We start from the raw sequence: 15190 nt of genomic DNA, 5'->3' as shown, positions 1-15190 counted from the left end.
TCTAAAGAATCTAAAGAATCTAAAGAATCTAAAGAATCTAAAGAATCTAAAGAATCTAAAGAATCTAAAGAATCTAAAGAATCTAAAGAATCTAAAGAATCTAAAGAATCTAATGATTCTAAAGAAACTAAAGAATCTAAAGAATCTAATGATTCTAAAGAATCTAAAGAATCTAAAGAATCTAAAGAATCTAAAGAATCTAAAGAATCTAAAAAATCTAAAATATCTAAAGAATCTAAAGAATCTAAAAATTCTAAAAATCTAAAAAATCCAAATTATCTAAAAGATCTAAAGAATCTAAAGAATCTAAAGAATCTAAAGTATCTAAAAAATCTAAAGAATCTAAAGAATCTAAAGAATCTAAAGAATATAAAGAATCTAAAGAATCTAAAGAATCTAAAGAATATAAAGAATCTAAAGAATCTAAAGAATCTAAAGAATCTAAAGAATCTAAAAAATGAAAAGAATCTAAAGAATCTAAAGAATCTAAAGAATCTAAAGAATCTAAAGAATCTAAAAAATCTAAAAAATCTAAAGAATCTAAAGAATCTAAAAATTCTAAAGAATCTAAAAAATCCAAATTATCTAAAAGATCTAAAGAATCTAAAGAATCTAAAGAATCTAAAGAATCTAAAAAATCTAAAGATTCTAAAGAATCTAAAGAATCTAAAGAATCTAAAGAATCTAAAGAATCTAAAGAATCTAAAGAATCTAAAGAATCTAAAAAATCTAAAGAATCTAAAGAATCTAAAGAATCTAAAGAATCTAAAGAATCTAAAAAATCTAAAGAATCTAAAGAATCTAAATTATCTAAAGAATCTAAAAATCTAAAGAATCTAAAGAATCTAAAGAATATAAAGAATCTAAAGAATCTAAAGAATCTAAAGAATCTAAAGAATCTAAAGAATCTAAAGAATCTAAAGAATCTAAAGTATCTAAAGAATCTAAAGAATCTAAAGAATCTAAAGAATCTAAAGAATCTAAAGAATCTAAAGAATCTAAAGAATCTAAAGAATCTAAAGAATCTAAAGAATCTAAAGAATCTAAAGAATCTATAGAATCTAAAGAATCTAAAGAATCTAAAGAATCTAAAGAATCTAAAGAATCTAAAGAATCTAAAGAATCTAAAGAATCTAAAGAATCTAAAGAATCTAAAGAATCTAAAGAATCTAAAGAATCTAAAAAATCTAAAGAATCTAAATAATCTAAAGAATCTAAAGAATCTAAAGAATCTAAAGAATCTAAAGAATCTAAAGAATCTAAAGAATCTAAAGAATCTAAAGAATCTAATGATTCTAAAGAAACTAAAGAATCTAAAGAATCTAATTATTCTAAAGAATCTAAAGAATCTAAAGAATCTAAAGAATCTAAAGAATCTAAAGAATCTAAAGAATCTAAAGAATCTAAAGAATCTAAAGAATCTAAAGAATCTAAAGAATCTAAAGAATCTAAAGAATCTAAAGAATCTAAAGAATCTAAAGAATCTAAAGAATCTAAAGAATCTAAAGAATCTAAAGAATCTAAAGAATCTAAAAAATCTAAAAAATCCAAAGAATCTAAAGAATCTAAAATTTCTAAAGAATCTAAAAAATCCAAATTATCTAAAAGATCTAAAGAATCTAAAGAATCTAAAGAATCTAAAGGATCTAAAGAATCTAAAAAATCTAAAGAATCTAAAGAATCTAAAGAATCTAAAGAATCTAAAGAATCTAAAGAATCTAAAGAATCTAAAGAATCTAAAGAATCTAAAAAATCTAAAGAATCTAAAGAATCTAAAGAATCTAAAGAATCTAAAGATTCTAAAGAATCTAAAGAATCTAAAGAATCTAAAGAATCTAAAGAATCTAAAGAATCTAAAGGATCTAAAGAATCTAAAGAATCTAAAGAAACTAAAGAATCTAAAGAATCTAAATAATCTAAAGAATCTAAAGAATCTAAAGAATCTAAAGAATCTAAAGAATCTAAAGAATCTAAAGGATCTAAAGAATCTAAAGAATCAAAAGAATCTAAAGAATCTAAAGAATCCAAAGAATCTAAAGAATCTAAAGAATCTAAAGAATCTAAAAAATCTAAAGAATCTAAAGAATCTAAAAGATCTAAAGAATCTAAAAAATCTGAAGAATCTAAAGAATCTAAAGAATCTAAAGAATCTAAAGAATCTAAAGAATCTAAAGAATCTAAAGAATCTAAAGAATCTAAAGAATCTAAAGAATCTAAAGAATTTAAAGAATCTAAAGAATCTAAAGAATCTAAAGAATCTAAAGAATCTAAAGAATCTAAAGAATCTAAAGAATCTAAAGAATCTAAAGAATCTAAAGAATCTAAAGAATTTAAAGAATCTAAAGAAACTAAAGAATCTAAAGAATCTAAATAATCTAAAGAATCTAAAGAACCTAAAGAATCTAAAGAATCTAAAGGATCTAAAGAATCTAAAGAATCAAAAGAATCTAAAGAATCTAAAGAATCTAAAGAATCTAAAGAATCTAAAGAATCTAATGAATCTAAAGAATCTAAAGTATCTAAAGATTCTAAAGAATCTAAAGAATCTAAAGAATCTAAAGATTCTAAAGTATTTAAAAATTCTAAAGAACCTAAAGAATCCAAAGAATCCAAAGAATCTAAAGGATCTAACGAATCTAAAGAATCTAAAGAATCCAAAAAATCTAAAGAATCTAAAGAATCTAAATAATCTAAAGTATCTAAAGAATCTAAAGGATCTAAAGAATCTAAAGAATCTAAAGTATCTAAAGAATCTAAAGAATCTAAAGAATCTAAAGAATCTAAAGAATCTAAAGAATCTAAAGAATCTAAAGAATCTAAAGAATCTAAAGAATCTAAAGAATCTAAAGAATCTAAAGAATCTAAAGAATCTAAAGAATCTAAAGAATCTAAAGGATCTAAAGAATCTAAAGAATCAAAAGAATCTAAAGAATCTAAAGAATCCAAAGAATCTAAAGAATCTAAAGAATCTAAAGAATCTAAAAAATCTAAAGAATCTAAAGAATCTAAAGAATCTAAAGAATCTAAAAAATCTAAAGTATCTAAAGAATCTAAATTATCTAAAGAATCTAAAAATCTAAAGAATCTAAAGAATCTAAAGAATCTAAAGAATATAAAGAATCTAAAGAATCTAAAGAATCTAAAGAATCTAAAGAATCTAAAGAATCTAAAGAATCTAAAAAATCTAAAGAATCTAAAGAATCTAAAGAATCTAAAGAATCTAAAGAATCTAAAGAATCTAAAGAATCTAAAGAATCTAAAGAATCTAAAGAATCTAAAGAATCTAAAGAATCTAAAGAATCTAAAGAATCTAAAGAATCTAAAGAATCTAAAGAATCTAAAGAATCTAAAGAATCTAAAGAATCTAAAGAATCTAAAGAATCTAAAGAATCTAAAGAATCTAAAGAATCTAAAGAATCTAAAGAATCTAAAGAATCTAAAGAATCTAAAGAATCTAAAGAATCTAAAGAATCTAATGATTCTAAAGAAACTAAAGAATCTAAAGAATCTAAAGAATCTAAAGAATCTAAAGAATCTAAAAAATCTAAAAAATCTAAAGAATCTAAAGAATCTAAAAATTCTAAAGAATCTAAAAAATCCAAATTATCTAAAAGATCTAAAGAATCTAAAGAATCTAAAGATTCTAAAGAATCTAAAAAATCTAAAGAATCTAAAGAATCTAAAGAATCTAAAGAATCTAAAGAATCTAAAGAATATAAAGAATCTAAAGAATCTAAAGAATCTAAAGAATATAAAGAATCTAAAAAATCTAAAGTATCTAAAGAATCTAAAGAATCTAAAAAATCAAAAGAATCTAAAGAATCTAAAGAATCTAAAGAATCTAAAGAATCTAAAGAATCTAAAGAATCTAAAGAATCTAAAGAATCTAAAGAATTTAAAAAATCTAAAAAATCTAAAGAATCTAAAGAATCTAAAAATTCTAAAGAATCTAAAAAATCCAAATTATCTAAAAGATCTAAAGAATCTAAAGAATCTAAAGAATCTAAAAAATCTAAAGAATCTAAAGAATCTAAATTATCTAAAGAATCTAAAAATCTAAAGAATCTAAAGAATCCAAAGAATATAAAGAATCTAAAGAATCTAAAGAATCTAAAGAATCTAAAGAATCTAAAGAATCTAAAGAATCTAAAGAATCTAAAGAATCTAAAGAATCTAAAGAATCTAAAGAATCTAAAGAATCTAAAGAATCTAAAAAATCTAAAGAATCTAAAGAATCTAAAGAATCTAAAGAATCTAAAGAATCTAAAGAATCTAAAGAATCTAAAGAATCTAAAGAATCTAAAGAATCTAAAGAATCTAAAGAATCTAAAGAATCTAAAGAATCTAAAGAATCTAAAGAATCTAAAGAATCTAAAGAATCTAAAGAATCTAAAGAATCTAAAGAATCTAAAGAATCTAAAGAATCTAATGATTCTAAAGAAACTAAAGAATCTAAAGAATCTAATGATTCTAAAGAATCTAAAGAATCTAAAGAATCTAAAGAATCTAAAGAATCTAAAGAATCTAAAAAATCTAAAAAATCTAAAGAATCTAAAGAATCTAAAAATTCTAAAGAATCTAAAAAATCCAAATTATCTAAAAGATCTAAAGAATCTAAAGAATCTAAAGAATCTAAAGAATCTAAAAAATCTAAAGAATCTAAAGAATCTAAAGAATCTAAAGAATCTAAAGAATCTAAAGAATCTAAAGAATCTAAAGAATCTAAAGAATCTAAAGAATCTAAAGAATCTAAAGAATCTAAAAAATCTAAAGAATCTAAAGAATCTAAAGAATCTAAAGAATCTAAAGAATCTAAAGAATCTAAAAAATCTAAAGAATCTAAAGAATCTAAATTATCTAAAGAATCTAAAAATCTAAAGAATCTAAAGAATCTAAAGAATCTAAAGAAAATAAAGAATCTAAAGAATCTAAAGAATCTAAAGAATCTAAAGAATCTAAAGAATCTAAAGAATCTAAAGAATCTAAAGAATCTAAAGATTCTAAAAAATCTAAAGAATCTAAAGAATCTAAAGAATCTAAAGAATCTAAAGAATCTAAAGAATCTAAAGAAACTAAAGAATCTAAAGAATCTAAATAATCTAAAGAATCTAAAGAATCTAAAGAATCTAAAGGATCTAAAGAATCTAAAGAATCAAAAGAATCTAAAGAATCTAAAGAATCCAAATAATCTAAAGAATCTACAGAATCTAAAGAATCTAAAAAATCTAAAGAATCTAAAGAATCTAAAAGATCTAAAGTATCTAAAAAATCTGAAGAATCTAAAGAATCTAAAGAATCTAAAGAATCTAAAGAATCTAAAGAATCTAAAGAATCTAAAGAATCTAAAGAATCTAAAGAATCTAAAGAATCTAAAGAATCTAAAGAATCTAAAGAATCTAAAGAATCTAAAGAATCTAAAGAAACTAAAGAATCTAAAGAATCTAAATAATCTAAAGAATCTAAAGAATCTAAAGAATCTAAAGAATCTAAAGAATCTAAAGAATCTAAAGAATCTAAAGAATCTAAAGAATCTAGAGAATCTAAAAAATCTAAAGAATCTAAAGAATCTAAAGAATCTAAAGAATCTAAAGAATCTAAAGAATCTAAAGAATCTAAAGAATCTAAAGAATCTAAAGAAACTAAAGAATCTAAAGAATCTAAATAATCTAAAGAATCTAAAGAATCTAAAGAATCTAAAGGATCTAAAGAATCTAAAGAATCAAAAGAATCTAAAGAATCTAAAGAATCCAAATAATCTAAAGAATCTACAGAATCTAAAGAATCTAAAAAATCTAAAGAATCTAAAGAATCTAAAAGATCTAAAGTATCTAAAAAATCTGAAGAATCTAAAGAATCTAAAGAATCTAAAGAATCTAAAGAATCTAAAGAATCTAAAGAATCTAAAGAATCTAAAGAATCTAAAGAATCTAAAGAATCTAAAGAATCTAAAGAATCTAAAGAATCTAAAGAATCTAAAGAATCTAAAGAAACTAAAGAATCTAAAGAATCTAAATAATCTAAAGAATCTAAAGAATCTAAAGAATCTAAAGAATCTAAAGAATCTAAAGAATCTAAAGAATCTAAAGAATCTAGAGAATCTAAAAAATCTAAAGAATCTAAAGAATCTAAAGAATCTAAAGAATCTAAAGAATCTAAAGAATCTAAAGAATCTAAAGAATCTAAAGAATCTAAAGAATCTAAAGAATCTAAAGAATCTAAAGAATCTAAAGAATCTAAAGAATCTAAAGAATCTAAAGAATCTAAAGAATCTAAAGAATCTAAAGAATCTAAAGAATCTAAAGAATCTAAAGAATCTAAAGAATCTAAAGAATCTAAAGAATCTAAAGAATCTAAAGAATCTAAAGAATCCAAAAAATCTAAAGAATCTAAAGAATATAAATAATCTAAAGTATCTAAAGAATCTAAAGGATCTAAAGAATCTAAAGAATATAAAGTTTCCAAAGAATCCAAATAACATAAAATATCTAAAGAATCTAAAGGACCTAAAGAATTTAAAAATCTAAAGAATCTAAAGAATCAAAAGAAACTAAAGAATCTAAAGAATCTAAAGAATCTAAAGAATCTAAAGAATCTAAAGAATCTAAAGAATCTAAAGAATCTAAAGAATCTAAAGAATCTAAAAAATCTAACGAATCTAAAGAATCTAAAGAATCTAAGGAATCCAAAGAATCTAAAGAATCTAAAGAATCTAAAGAATCTAAAGAATCTAAAGAATCTAAAGAATCTAAAGAATCTAAAGAATCTAAAGAATCTAAAGAATCTAAAGAATCTAAAGAATCTAAAGAATCTAAAGAATCTAAAGAATCTAAAGAATCTAAAGAATCTAAAAAATCTAAAGAATCTAAAGAATCTAAAGAATCCAAAGAATCTAAAGAATCTAAAAAATCTAAAGAATCTAAAGAATCTAAATTATCTAAAGAATCTAAAAATCTAAAGAATCTAAAGAATCTAAAGAATCTAAAGAATCTAAAGAATCTAAAGAATCTAAAGAATCTAAAGAATCTAAAGATTCTAAAGTATTTAAAAATTCTAAAGAACCTAAAGAATCCAAAGAATCTAATGCATCTAACGAATCTAAAGAATCTAAAGAATCTAAAGAATCCAAAAAATCTAAAGAATCTAAAGAATCTAAATAATCTAAAGTATCTAAAGAATCTAAAGGATCTAAAGAATCTAAAGAATATAAAGTTTCCAAAGAATCCAAATAACATAAAATATCTAAAGAATCTAAAGGATCTAAAGAATTTAAAAATCTAAAGAATCTAAAGAATCAAAAGAAACTAAAGAATCTAAAGAATCTAAAGAATCTAAAGAATCTAAAGAATCTAAAGAATCTAAAAAATCTAAAGAATATAAAGAATCTAAAGAATCTAAAGAATCTAAAGAATCTAAAGAATCTAAAGAATCTAAAGAATCTAAAGAAACTAAAGAATCTAAAGAATCTAAAGAAACTAAAGAATCTAAAGAATCTAAAGAATCTAAAGAATCTAAAGAATCTAAAGAATCTAAAGAATCTAAAGAATCTAAAGAATCTAAAGAATCTAAAGAATCTAAAGAATCTAAAGAATCTAAAGAATCTAAAGAATCTAAAGAATCTAAAGAATCTAAAGAATCTAAAGAATCTAAAGAATCTAAAGAATCTAAAGAATCTAAAGAATCTAAAGAATCTAAAGAATCTAAAGAATCTAAAGAATCTAAAGAATCTAAAGAATCTAATGATTCTAAATTAACTAAAGAATCTAAAGAATCTAATGATTCTAAAGAATCTAAAGAATCTAAAGAATCTAAAGAATCTAAAGAATCTAAAGAATCTAAAAAATCTAAAAAATCTAAAGTATCTAAAGAATCTAAAAATTCTAAAGAATCTAAAAAATCCAAATTATCTAAAAGATCTAAAGAATCTAAAGAATCTAAAGAATCTAAAGAATCTAAAAAATCTAAAGAATCTAAAGAATCTAAAGAATCTAAAGAATATAAAGAATCTAAAGAATCTAAAGAACCTAAAGAATATAAAGAATCTAAAGAATCTAAAGAATCTAAAGAATCTAAAGAATCTAAAAAATCAAAAAATCTAAAGAATCTAAAGAATCTAAAGAATCTAAAGAATCTAAAGAATTTAAAAAATCTAAAAAATCTAAAGAATCTAAAGAATCTAAAAATTCTAAAGAATCTAAAAAATCCAAATTATCTAAAAGATCTAAAGAATCTAAAGAATCTAAAGAATCTAAAGAATCTAAAAAATCTAAAGAATCTAAAGAATCTAAAGAATCTAAAGAATCTAAAGAATCTAAAGAACCTAAAGTATCTAAAGAATCTAAAGAATCTAAAAAATCTAAAGAATCTAAAGAATCTAAAGAATCTAAAGAATCTAAAAAATCTAAAGAATCTAAAGAATCTAAATTATCTAAAGAATCTAAAAATCTAAAGAAACTAAAGAATCTAAAGAATATAAAGAATCTAAAGAATCTAAAGAAACTAAAGAATCTAAAGAATCTAAAGAATCTAAAGAATCTAAAGAATCTAAAGAATCTAAAAAATCTAAAAAATCTAAAGAATCTAAAGAATCTAAATTATCTAAAGAATCTAAATAATCTAAAGTATCTAAAGAATCTAAAGGATCTAAAGAATCTAAAGAATATAAAGTTTCCAAAGAATCCAAATAACATAAAATATCTAAAGAATCTAAAGGATCTAAAGAATTTAAAAATCTAAAGAATCTAAAGAATCAAAAGAAACTAAAGAATCTAAAGAATCTAAAGAATCTAAAGAATCTAAAGAATCTAAAGAATCTAAAAAATCTAAAGAATATAAAGAATCTAAAGAATCTAAAGAATCTAAAGAATCTAAAGAATCTAAAGAATCTAAAGAATCTAAAGAAACTAAAGAATCTAAAGAATCTAAAGAAACTAAAGAATCTAAAGAATCTAAAGAATCTAAAGAATCTAAAGAATCTAAAGAATCTAAAGAATCTAAAGAATCTAAAGAATCTAAAGAATCTAAAGAATCTAAAGAATCTAAAGAATCTAAAGAATCTAAAGAATCTAAAGAATCTAAAGAATCTAAAGAATCTAAAGAATCTAAAGAATCTAAAGAATCTAAAGAATCTAAAGAATCTAAAGAATCTAAAGAATCTAAAGAATCTAAAGAATCTAAAGAATCTAAAGAATCTAATGATTCTAAATTAACTAAAGAATCTAAAGAATCTAATGATTCTAAAGAATCTAAAGAATCTAAAGAATCTAAAGAATCTAAAGAATCTAAAGAATCTAAAAAATCTAAAAAATCTAAAGTATCTAAAGAATCTAAAAATTCTAAAGAATCTAAAAAATCCAAATTATCTAAAAGATCTAAAGAATCTAAAGAATCTAAAGAATCTAAAGAATCTAAAAAATCTAAAGAATCTAAAGAATCTAAAGAATCTAAAGAATATAAAGAATCTAAAGAATCTAAAGAACCTAAAGAATATAAAGAATCTAAAGAATCTAAAGAATCTAAAGAATCTAAAGAATCTAAAAAATCAAAAAATCTAAAGAATCTAAAGAATCTAAAGAATCTAAAGAATCTAAAGAATTTAAAAAATCTAAAAAATCTAAAGAATCTAAAGAATCTAAAAATTCTAAAGAATCTAAAAAATCCAAATTATCTAAAAGATCTAAAGAATCTAAAGAATCTAAAGAATCTAAAGAATCTAAAGAATCTAAAAAATCTAAAGAATCTAAAGAATCTAAAGAATCTAAAGAATCTAAAAAATCTAAAGAATCTAATGATTCTAAAGAAACTAAAGAATCTAAAGAATCTAAAGAATCTAAAGAATCTAAAGAATCTAAAGAATCTAAAAAATCTAAAAAATCTAAAGAATCTAAAGAATCTAAAAATTCTAAAGAATCTAAAAAATCCAAATTATCTAAAAGATCTAAAGAATCTAAAGAATCTAAAGATTCTAAAGAAACTAAAAAATCTAAAGAATCTAAAGAATCTAAAGAATCTAAAGAATCTAAAGAATATAAAGAATCTAAAGAATCTAAAGAATCTAAAGAATATAAAGAATCTAAAGAATCTAAAGTATCTAAAGAATCTAAAGAATCTAAAAAATCAAAAGAATCTAAAGAATCTAAAGAATCTAAAGAATCTAAAGAATCTAAAGAATCTAAAGAATTTAAAAAATCTAAAAAATCTAAAGAATCTAAAGAATCTAAAAATTCTAAAGAATCTAAAAAATCCAAATTATCTAAAAGATCTAAAGAATCTAAAGAATCTAAAGAATCTAAAGAATCTAAAGAATCTAAAAAATCTAAAGAATCTAAAGAATCTAAAGAATCTAAAGAATCTAAAAAATCTAAAGAATCTAAAGAATCTAAATTATCTAAAAAATCTAAAAATCTAAAGAATCTAAAGAATCCAAAGAATATAAAGAATCAAAAGAATCTAAAGAATCTAAAGAATCTAAAGAATCTAAAGAATCTAAAGAATCTAAAGAATCTAAAGAATCTAAAGAATCTAAAGAATCTAAAGAATCTAAAGAATCTAAAGAATCTAAAAACTCTAAAGAATCTAAAGAATCTAAAGAATCTAAAGAATCTAAAGAATCTAAAGAATCTAAAGAATCTAAAGAATCTAAAGAATCTAAAGAATCTAAAGAATCTAAAGAATCTAAAGAATCTAAAGAATCTAAAGAATCTAAAGAATCTAAAGAATCTAAAGAATCTAAAGAATCTAAAGAATCTAAAGAATCTAAAGAATCTAAAGAATCTAAAGAATCTAAAGAATCTAATGATTCTAAAGAAACTAAAGAATCTAAAGAATCTAATGATTCTAAAGAATCTAAAGAATCTAAAGAATCTAAAAAATCTAAAGAATCTAAAGAATCTAAAAAATCTAAAAAATCTAAAGAATCTAAAGAATCTAAAAATTCTAAAGAATCTAAAAAATCCAAATTATCTAAAAGATCTAAAGAATCTAAAGAATCTAAAGAATCTAAAGAAACTAAAAAATCTAAAGAATCTAAAGAATCTAAAGAATCTAAAGAATCTAAAGAATCTAAAGAATCTAAAGAATCTAAAGAATCTAAAGAATCTAAAGAATCTAAAGAATCTAAAAAATCTAAAGAATCTAAAGAATCTAAAGAATCTAAAGAATCTAAAGAATCTAAAGAATCTAAAGAATCTAAAAAATCTAAAGAATCTAAAGAATCTAAATTATCTAAAGAATCTAAAAATCTAAAGAATCTAAAGAATCTAAAGAATCTAAAGAAAATAAAGAATCTAAAGAATCTAAAGAATCTAAAGAATCTAAAGAATCTAAAGAATCTAAAGAATCTAAAGATTCTAAAAAATCTAAAGAATCTAAAGAATCTAAAGAATCTAAAGAATCTAAAGAATCTAAAGAATCTAAAGAATCTAAAAAAACTAAAGAATCTAAAGAATCTAAATAATCTAAAGAATCTAAAGAATCTAAAGAATCTAAAGAATCTAAAGAATCTAAAGGATCTAAAGAATCTAAAGAATCAAAAGAATCTAAAGAATCTAAAGAATCCAAAGAATCTAAAGAATCTACAGAATCTAAAGAATCTAAAAAATCTAAAGAATCTAAAGAATCTAAAAGATCTAAAGTATCTAAAAAATCTGAAGAATCTAAAGAATCTAAAGAATCTAAAGAATCTAAAGAATCTAAAGAATCTAAAGAATCTAAAGAATCTAAAGAATCTAAAGAATCTAAAGAATCTAAAGAATCTAAAGAATCTAAAGAATCTAAAGAATCTAAAGAATCTAAAGAATCTAAAGAATCTAAAGAATCTAAAGAAACTAAAGAATCTAAAGAATCTAAATAATCTAAAGAATCTAAAGAATCTAAAGAATCTAAAGAATCTAAAGAATCTAAAGAATCTAAAGAATCTAAAGAATCTAAAGAATCTAGAAAATCTAAAAAATCTAAAGAATCTAAAGAATCTAAAGAATCTAAAGAATCTAAAGAATCTAAAGAATCTAAAGAATCTAAAGAATCTAAAGAATCTAAAGAAACTAAAGAATCTAAAGAATCTAAAGAATCTAAAGAATCTAAAGAATCTAAAGAATCTAAAGAATCTAAAGAATCTAAAGAATCTAAAGAATCTAAAGAATCTAAAGAATCTAAAGAATCTAAAGAATCTAAAGAATCTAAAGAATCTAAAGAATCTAAAGATTCTAAAGTATTTAAAAATTCTAAAGAACCTAAAGAGTCCAAAGAATCTAATGCATCTAACGAATCTAAAGAATCTAAAGAATCTAAAGAATCCAAAAAATCTAAAGAATCTAAAGAATCTAAATAATCTAAAGTATCTAAAGAATCTAAAGGATCTAAAGAATCTAAAGAATATAAAGTTTCCAAAGAATCCAAATAACATAAAATATCTAAAGAATCTAAAGGATCTAAAGAATTTAAAAATCTAAAGAATCTAAAGAATCAAAAGAAACTAAAGAATCTAAAGAATCTAAAGAATCTAAAGAATCTAAAGAATCTAAAGAATCTAAAGAATCTAAAGAATCTAAAGAATCTAAAGAATCTAAAGAATCTAAAGAATCTAAAGAATCTAAAGAATCTAAAGAATCTAAAGAATCTAAAGAATCTAAAGAATCTAAAGAATCTAAAGAATCTAAAGAATCTAAAGAATCTAAAGAATCTAAAGAATCTAAAGAATCTAAAGAATCTAAAGAATCTAAAGAATCTAAAGAATCTAAAGAATCTAAAAAATCTAAAGAATCTAAAGAATCTAAAGAATCTAAAGAATCTAAAGAATCTAAAGAATCTAAAGAATCTAAAGAAACTAAAGAATCTAAAGAATCTAAATAATCTAAAGAATCTAAAGAATCTAAAGAATCTAAAGAATCTAAAGGATCTAAAGAATCTAAAGAATCTAAAGAATCTAAAAGATCTAAAGAATCTAAAAAATCTGAAGAATCTAAAGAATCTAAAGAATATAAAGAATCTAAAGAATCTAAAGAATCTAAAGAATCTAAAGAATCTAAAGAATCTAAAGAATCTAAAGAATCTAAAGAATCTAAAGAATCTAAAGAATCTAAAGAATCTAAAGAATCTAAAGAATCTAAAGAATCCAAAGAATCTAAAGAATCTACAGAATCTAAAGAATCTAAAAAATCTAAAGAATCTAAAGAATCTAAAAGATCTAAAGAATCTAAAAAATGTGAAGAATCTAAAGAATCTAAAGAATCTAAACAATCTAAAGAATCTAAAGAATCTAAAGAATCTAAAGAATCTAAAGAATCTAAAGAATCTAAAGAATCTAAAGAATCTAAAGAATCTAAAGAATCTAAAGAAACTAAAGAATCTAAAGAATCTAAATAATCTAAAGAATCTAAAGAATCTAAAGAATCTAAAGAATCTAAAGGATCTAAAGAATCTAAAGAATCAAAAGAATCTAAAGAATCTAAAGAATCTAAAGAATCTAATGAATCTAAAGAATCTAAAGAATCTAAAGAATCTAAAGAATCTAAAGAATCTAAAGAATCTAAAGAACCTAAAGAATCCAAAGAATCCAAAGAATCTAAAGGATCTAACGAATCTAAAGAATCTAAAGAATCTAAAGAATCCAAAAAATCTAAAGAATCTAAAGAATCTAAATAATCTAAATTATCTAAAGAATCTAAAGGATCTAAAGAATCTAAAGAATATAAAGTTTCCAAAGAATCCAAATAACCTAAAATATCTAAAGAATCTAAAGGATCTAAAGAATTTAAAAATCTAAAGAATCTAAAGAATCAAAAGAAACTAAAGAATCTAAAGAATCTAAAGAATCTAAAGAATCTAAAGAATCTAAAGAATCTAAAGTATCTAAAAAATCTAAAGAATCTAAAGAATCTATAGAATCTAAAAAATCTAAAGAATCTAAAGAATCTAAAAAATCTAAAGAATCTAAAGAATCTAAAGAATCTAAAGAATCTAAAGAATCTAAAGAATCTAAAGAATCTAAAGAATCTAAAGGATCTAAAGAATCTAAAGAATCTAAAGAATCTAAAGAATCTAATGAATCTAAAGAATCTAAAGAATCTAAAGAATCTAAAGTATCTAAAGAATCTAAAGTATCTAAAGAATCTAAAGAATATAAAGAATCTAAAGAATCTGAAGAATCTAAAGAATCTAAAGAATCTAAAGAATCTAAAGAATCTAAGGAATCTAAAGAATCTAAAGAATCTGATGAATCTAAAGAATTTAAAAAATCTAAAGTATCTAAAGAATCTAAAGAATCTAATGAATCTAAAGAATATAAAGGATCTAAAGAATATAAGGAATCTAAAGAATCTAAAGAATCTAAAGAATCTAAAGAATATAAAGAATCTAAATAATCTAAAGAATCTAAAGAATTTAAAGAATCTAAAGAATCTAAAGAATCTAAAGAATCTAAAGGATCTAAAGAATCTAAAGAATCTAAAGAATTTAAAGTATATAAAGGATCTAAAGAATCTAAAGAATCTAAAAAATCTAAAGAATCTAAAGAATCTAAAGAATCTAAAGAATCTAAAGAATCTAAAGAATCTAAAGAATCTAAAGAACCTAAAGAATCTATAGAATCTAAAGAATCTAAAGGATATAAAGAATCTAAAGAATCTAAGGAATCTAAAGAATCTAAAGAATCTAAAGAATCTAAAGAATCTAAAGAATCTAAAGAATCTAAAGAATCTAAAGAATCTAAAGAATCTAAAGAATCTAAAGAATCTAAATTATCTAAAGAATCTAAAAATCTAAAGAATCTAAAGAATCTAAAGAATCTAGTGAATCTAAAGAATATAAAGGATCTAAAGAATCTAAAGAATCTAAAGAATCTAAAGAATCTAAAGAATCTAAAGAAACTAAAGAATCTAAAGAATCTAAATAATCTAAAGAATCTAAAGAATCTAAAGAATCTAAAGAATCTAAAGGATCTAAAGAATCTAAAGAATCAAAAGAATCTAAAGAATCTAAAGAATCTAAAGAATCTAAAGAATCTAATGAATCTAAAGAATCAAAAGTATCTAAAGATTCTAAAGAATCTAAAGAATCTAAAGAATCTAAAGAATCTAAAGATTCTAAAGTATTTAAAAATTCTAAAGAACCTAAAGAATACAAAGAATCCAAAGAATCTAAAGGATCTAACGAATCTAAAGAATCTAAAGAATCTAAAGAATCCAAAAAATTTAAA

Source organism: Aethina tumida, chromosome 8 (assembly GCF_024364675.1).
Source record: "Aethina tumida isolate Nest 87 chromosome 8, icAetTumi1.1, whole genome shotgun sequence".
Lineage (NCBI taxonomy): Eukaryota > Metazoa > Arthropoda > Insecta > Coleoptera > Nitidulidae > Aethina > Aethina tumida.
This window is presented reverse-complemented; position numbering follows the sequence as displayed.